This window comes from Setaria italica, chromosome VIII (genome assembly GCF_000263155.2).
Source record: "Setaria italica strain Yugu1 chromosome VIII, Setaria_italica_v2.0, whole genome shotgun sequence".
Lineage (NCBI taxonomy): Eukaryota > Viridiplantae > Streptophyta > Magnoliopsida > Poales > Poaceae > Setaria > Setaria italica.
Window position 1 is genome coordinate 21,577,176 of NC_028457.1, and position 7,288 is coordinate 21,584,463.

The 7,288-nt window shown below is 41.5% G+C and overlaps 1 pseudogene; it reads left to right on the top strand.

The window, feature by feature from the left end:
* The first annotated feature begins 1,399 nt into the window (after nt 1-1,399).
* Nucleotides 1,400-7,288, top strand: part of LOC101783203 — a 24,435-nt pseudogene continuing 18,546 nt past the window's right edge.

The following is a 7,288-nucleotide window of genomic DNA, read 5'->3' on the forward strand; positions in this document are numbered from 1 at the left end:
CCCCTCATGGAAAAGACGCACCATAGACTATTACACAGGGAGTTCCCTAGATTCGAAAATCCCTAAGGTGGTCTATCCGAGTTACATTTTGCCTCTTCTACACTGTTGCACCACCATGGTAGTCTTCTCCATTCCGTTGCCTCGGCGCACCGACGAGCCGGAGAGCGGGTCTCCGGAACCACTCGTCCTTGTAATCCTGCACCGGGAGAGAGCGAATAAGATTTTTGGGAAGCACTCCGCACCACTGCTCAAGTTTGTCATCGCGGCTCGTCTAAGTCAAGCGTTGCAGCGTACCATCGCCTTCAGCGCCGGCTGCTATGATCCGTTCGCAACATTGTCATCGTCTCATCCGCACCGCTCGTCATCACGGCTTCGTCATCTGTAAGGGCTCAGTACGTACGTCATGATCTGATCTGATTTTTAATCATGTTTTTTAAGATCGTGATTTATATTATTCTTATTGCCTAGTATATTAGAGAATTGCATGCTAAAGTTTGCTATTATCATGTTTTATTTATTTCAAAATTTAATATTCCAATTGCCTAATTATCCAACAGCAGATTGATCCATCAGAACTCTGAAGCATATTCTAGAAACAAGTAGCGCCACAAACTGAATCACAGCTCGAGAGCAACTTAAGAAACAGAGTTGCACTACAAGCTCAAGATGATGCACTCAAATAAGCAAACTTAAGCTAGCTATTTCGCCATCACCGCACACCAAAACAGGTGGAAATTTATCATAGTCAGCGATCTTGAAGCTAATAGAGCTTCCTTTTTTATCGGGGAAAAGGAATATATATTCTCAGTTTTTGAACGAAGACCGTAAAGCAAAATTAATCTACCGGCCGCGTGGTTTTAAGGCAACCATTAACTATATAGCACACGCCGATAATGCACCCTTCCTGACAGGTTTCTTTTCTAAACTAATCCGGAACACATAGATTAGCGAAGAGCAAGAGCCAGAGCTACGTCCACCCCGCCTATATTATATCATCCTGGACGCATCGTGCGTTCCCAGGATACGTAAAGAATCAAGAACTGCGGCCACCGTACGTGACTAAGCGTCTCACCATTTGGTCACCATCTTAAAGAAATTTTGGCTAGTTTTGTTGACGCATGAAAACCTTGCCAAATTAGCTTACACGCAGCAGCTCCGACCCGTCCCCGATCGAGCAGCGTCACGTCGATCGATCTTCCACCGCTTCCGTGCTCCGTCCACTCTCACTGCCAACCCCTTGTTGTCCTCATCACCATACGTCGTCTAGTCCCAAACTATAGAGGAGTCACCAGCCAACTTACAATTGTGTATGTCCATCCACTAAATGATCCACACGAGAGATATAAAGCCAGGCTACATAGCCTTGCTTGCTCACTCGTGCGCTCCGAGCTAACGAACCTCAACGATGGGGTCGCGTACGACGCCAGAGGAGGAGGAGCCGACGATGGTGGGGGAGGCAGAGGAGTGGTCTAATGAGGCAGTCATCTACGTCAACGGCGTTCGCCAGGTGCTCCCGAATGGCCTCGCCCACCTCACCCTGCTCCAGTACCTCAGAGGTCCATCACGCTCGTTCTCTCTCTCTACTCATCTTCGGATTCTATGACCTAGAGCGTATCAATTCGTTCTTCCACGCATACTAGTAATTTTAAGAGACAAAATTAGCATGTGACTAACCAAAATTGCTTGTGTGTGTGTGTTCCCTCTTCTGTTCCTACTCTGACAATATTTTTCATACCTTTCTTCAATTGTGATACACTGTATTACCAATTAACTCTATATATGCTTTTCCATTCCTATTCATAGTTCTTTTTCGGTTTATAGCACAGCTCTATATGTGTTTGCCATGTGTTTAGTTGAATCATTAGCTTGAGCTATGTGTTTCACATAAAAATATATATATGCTCATCCCTTCGTACATACATGTTTATGGTGGGTATGATGACACACATCATGCATTTATACATTGAGTTGGTTTTACTCTATATTAATAATGGCATAATTTGGTAGTTAAGAAGATCATGCGCACAAATATATATATATATAGGAGTATTTTGGGACAAACTTTTTACAATATGAGAGTGATAGGTATTTAGATGCAAATTTAGGTTTTACTTCAATTTATTTTTAATAATAACATACGTGAATAATTTAGATGCAAGTTTAGATGGTTATTTTAGCTTATTTTTTATAATGACATATGTGGGTAATTTAGTTAGAGATTGGGGGTTACATTAGATTGATTTTAATAATAATAGAGCTGTGATTTAGATATAGATTTAGGGGTAATTTTACATTATTTTCAAAATAGCGGTTGTGGGTAATTTTTTTAGAAAAAATATATGTAATATAATGGTCATTATTAGGACAAGGATAATGTGAAGAGAGGTCGTGATCTGCGTGAGCGCGACCCCGCCTGTTTGCTAACACGTCACTAGTGCGAGAGCACATGGAAGAATCTATCCCGTGCCATCTCTTTCGGATGAGATCAGTAATGATGTCAACGAGGGGAAATGCTTGTATTTTCTTTAAATAAGCACAATTCTCGCATCAAGAGTGCCTATTTTTTATTCCACTTGCACTATTGTGTTTCTTGTGATGAGATTTACGAAACATGTACATCATGAATTTTGTTTATAAATCTAATCGTAAGAAACACAGCGATGCAAAAGAAATTGAAAATGAACATTCCATACAAAATCTATCACATTTCAAAGCAGTGAAACAAATAGTACATATGAAATCATTTGAATTAGCTTTTATGGGCTCCGGCCAACCGTAAGGCAAGCCGTGTTACACGAGCTTGGCGCGAGAGCGACCCTGCACACATCATCTAGTTTCTAATTTTTACGAGAATTTATAAAAGAAACTCCACCACGACTCGGGAAGACTAACCTACCACTCTGTAAAATAGTAAGATGGGTTAGCTAGCTTAGCTTAAGTAATTAAGTACTCCCTCTGTTCTAAATTATAAATTATTTTAGCTTTTTTAATTCATAAATTTTATTATGCACATAGATATACCCTATATCTAGATGCATAATAATGTTTATACATCTAGAAAAGTTAAAACGACCTGTAATTTAGAATAGAGGGAGCACGTGTGCAGGAACAATAGAAATTAGAGATTGAAACCTGCATCGGCGTCAAATTTAAAGATGCCACGGCACCATCAAGAGTCCCCAGCAGGCGGTGGTTAGCGACCCTTGGTTTGTTTTCCAATGCGGTTCTGCCCCACGCACTTGTGACCTCCTGCGTCTACGCCGTCATCAGCTAGCGCAGCGGAAACTATGTGGGCGTTTTCTTCCCGTGTCTTATTTTTAGCATGTGTCACATCGAATATTTAGATACTAATTAGGAGTAGTAAACGTAGACTATTTACAAAACCAATTACATAAGTGGAATCTAAACGGCGAGACGAATCTATTAAGCCTAATTAAGCCTAATTAATCCATCATTAGCAAATATTTACTGTAGCAACACATTGTCAAATCATGAACTAATTAGGCTTAATAGATTCGTCTCGCCGTTTAGATTCGTCTTATGTAATGGGTTTTGTAAATAGTCTACGTTTAATACTCCTAATTAGTATCTAAACATTCGATGTGACGGGTGCTAAAAATAAGTCAGTGGAAGAAAACGAGACCATGACCACGAGGTCGAGGAAACGAATTGTTGTACCCGTCAGGTGTGAGCGCACACATGACGTCACTTTCTTAGCCGTATGACCGACCAGCAGGTAGACCGTACACACGTGTGTTCGAACTTCAAAGGCATTAGAAAGTGGTCAGAAGGTACGGGCGGCGAGCTAGTGCATGCGTTGGAAGTACCTGCATGCTTACGTGTGGCTGCTGTGTGAGGACAAGACGATACTACGCCTACATTTTTCTTGGAGCCACAGAATTGTTTCTGCTACGATACTATGGCGTGCATCAATACTTTGATAGCAGCTTTCCGCCTCCCAGCAAATGATTAGAGCATATACAACAGTGATTAATGTATCGTCTATATGATGCTACCTAAGCTAGATCGGTTTTGCTGAGTTGAACGAGAGAGAAATGGGAGAGAGATTGAAGTCGTTGTATCGTGAAATGCGGCTCGTGCTCACACGCGGACACGCCCATCGACGGCTTCCAGGCCCCGTCGTACATTCATCGATGCGAGTCTGGATAAAGTGTGAAAAATCAGCCCACCACGCTCGTTCAGACCCAGCAGCAATGCAGCGAGTAGCACCATGCTCGGCCGCGGAGGGCCGGAGGCCATGCCGCGCTCAGTCCGTGGCAGCGGCTCGCCGACGGAGGAAGCCGGCCGTGCTTGCTTGGTCCGCAGCGATCGCACCCAACGGGACAAGTTGGCCGCGCCGCGTTGCGCCTGTCACTATGCCTGATTTCCTCACCCCTCGCGAGATTCGGACGAGCACCATGAGAGAGAGAGAGAGAGAGAGAGAGAGAGAGAGACGCGACATAGAAGAGATGACATGAACGAAGAGATGAGAGATAATGCGACTCACATCAGATAAGATCACAAGGGCAATTTAGTCTTTCATCCATGATTTTTATTTTTTCCTTTATTTTTAATTCTTTATTTAATCCATAAACAATCAAAAAATGACATACAACATACGTGCATTCACACAAATAAGCAACTACATAGCATACAAAGATAGAAGTTATGCATAATCACCACAATTTATGTGCATAAGCATGAAATAAATAGTATATAGACAAAGAATGGTCTATTTTGTTGTATGTACACGCTATTTTAAAGTGTTTGCAAATGACTGCCGTCTAAACTGTTGAACGTGCTTTTAAAGGCTATTGTTCATCCTTCACCTTCCTCTAATCAATGTTACATTATAGTCCTACAAAACTTGGTCCGTCGCAACCACAACACGTGGGAGATGGTTGGAGATACCATAGTCACAACTAGTTTGTTCAGGATCTCTTTGTTGGGGATTTTACTCCTCTGAACAGAGAAGAAAGAGGAGGGAGGGTAGAAGATTAGAAATGGGAGTCATAAAGGCCCCAAACAAGAGAGCAAATGAGACGTGCTCCTTATGACCTCTTTATTAATCCTTTATAAAGATGAGGAAGGGAGGTGGCAATTTATCCCCAAACCTCTTGTGGATATAGCATTCATAAATAGACCTTTGGGCCTTAACAAGAGGCTCATTTTCTATATGTGGGCTACTGGGCTGGATCATTACCCAGCACTCTTTGATCATGCGCGCCATAACAAACAGTATTATTGATCATGCGCGCCATAACAAACAGTATTAATGGCATATAAAAAAAAGTCCACCAGATTGTGCACGGTGGAGTATGATTAGAAAGAGGCTACAACGTTGAACCATGATTTTTCTTTGAAACAATTTTGAACCGTGATTAATTGTATTGTCAAGTCATAATCGTCCTCCGTGGATGGAGCAAGTCCATGCTCCTATCACGCATTGGAAAAGACACTAAAACCATTCTATATGTGCTGCAAGGAAGGACTGTCAATGCAGGAGGAGCGACTTCTAGTACCGGTTAGTAACCTCCTTTAGTACCGGACGCACAACCGGTATCGCTTGGTCGGTATTAAATGCCACGCCATTTAGTACCAGTCAGCCCAACCAATTGTAAATGCGTCATTTAGTACCAGTCGGTAATACCAACCGGTACTAAACTGCGAGCTACGTCGTGCTGTTGCGGACGGCAGTTTAGTACCGGTTGGTTTTACTACCGGTACTAAAGTTTATTCATTTTCTTTTTTTCGTTTACCTTTTTATTTTAATTCGTATTCGTATCCGACGGAGCTTTTACTAATAATATTACGATAATATATCAACCCATTCAAATCCAAGTATCACAAGTACCAACCCATTCAAATCACTAACACTCAATAGTTCATACATGAATACTTAAGGTATTACAGAGAACAAGTTTAAATCCATAAGAAAAGGGTACGGTAGGATCCATGCATGCTACATATCTCATACTCTGCTTCACTTCCTTAGATATGCAACATAGCTTAAATCCCCAATCATAAAGCCTAGAACTTCATCAATATAAGCTAGAGCATGAATTAGTGCACTCTCTAGCGCTTCACAAGGACGGTCACATACACTACCATAAATCTCAAATAATGGAGACAACGTCAACTAAAATGTAGAAAGTGAGATGAGCCTGGAGCTTGAAATCTCGGGTTCATATCGGATTTCCATCGGTGTAACTATAATTCAACAGATCCATGACTTGAGCTAGAATCGCATGAAAGCTCATTGTTGCTAAGGTTTGACCAAAGAGATCCTAAAATAAGAGAACAATGTGATAAAATTTAAAAGATGTAATATAATTAAAGATAAAAGGATTATTAGATATATTCCATACCATGCCATTTTGATTCAGCTCACAAAGCCTCTCAGTAGTCCTAGTCATATTGCTTTCTCCATCCTCGAGCGCCTTTATTCAAAAATATGAGAAGCCTGGCGTTGTAGGCAGGCCTCCAGGCGGTCCTTTCAAAAGTTAGCTTACTTGGTGATAATTGACCCCATGCGGCAATTAAAACCATCGGCCTAGGCTGTCCTGGTACTCTCATCCAGTTGGGAACAGGTACTTGAAAAGAGATTTTACTCTTTTAAAATTATGTGGACCAACTATCTTGGATTGCACTAAAGGAGAAGTACCACCTAGAGTTTTGACAACATCTTTCAGCCATTTAATATTGTCAATAAGCTACATTGTATGTAAAATTTAGGAATTATTCATGTGTAGTAAAAAACCAATTACAAGAAGGAAAGAATATTACTGTGTTGGGAATTACTCCTTTGTTTCAATCACCTTTTAGCAAGTCAATGACGCGATTAGGGAGAATTCCTGGAGGACGAGCCAACGGTGGCTCCTCAAAAATGTAGTGTCCACAGCCGCCACCACCACGGCAAGAAGAACTTCCACTTGCTATAGTTAGCCCAAACAGTCCAAATAAAATTGTGGCAAGATAATTTGCCACTATTTTTCTTAACCAGGCAACTTTACCACCAATAATACATTGTCATATACGCACATCATATACATTGAAATAAATATAGCCTTATGCCACAAAAATAATTACTTAGCATCCAATACAAATTGCTATCCAATTCAAGCAAAATCATAGCCATTTTAATCAAATACGGGCATAAAAATCATTTTAATGCATCAAAATCAAAAATATCGAACAAAAGAAAAACTAACTGGGGAGGGCGCGCGGGGGAGGCGCGGCGGCGAGCGGGGGAGGCGGGGGAGGGAGAGGCACGGCGGCAGCCCACGGG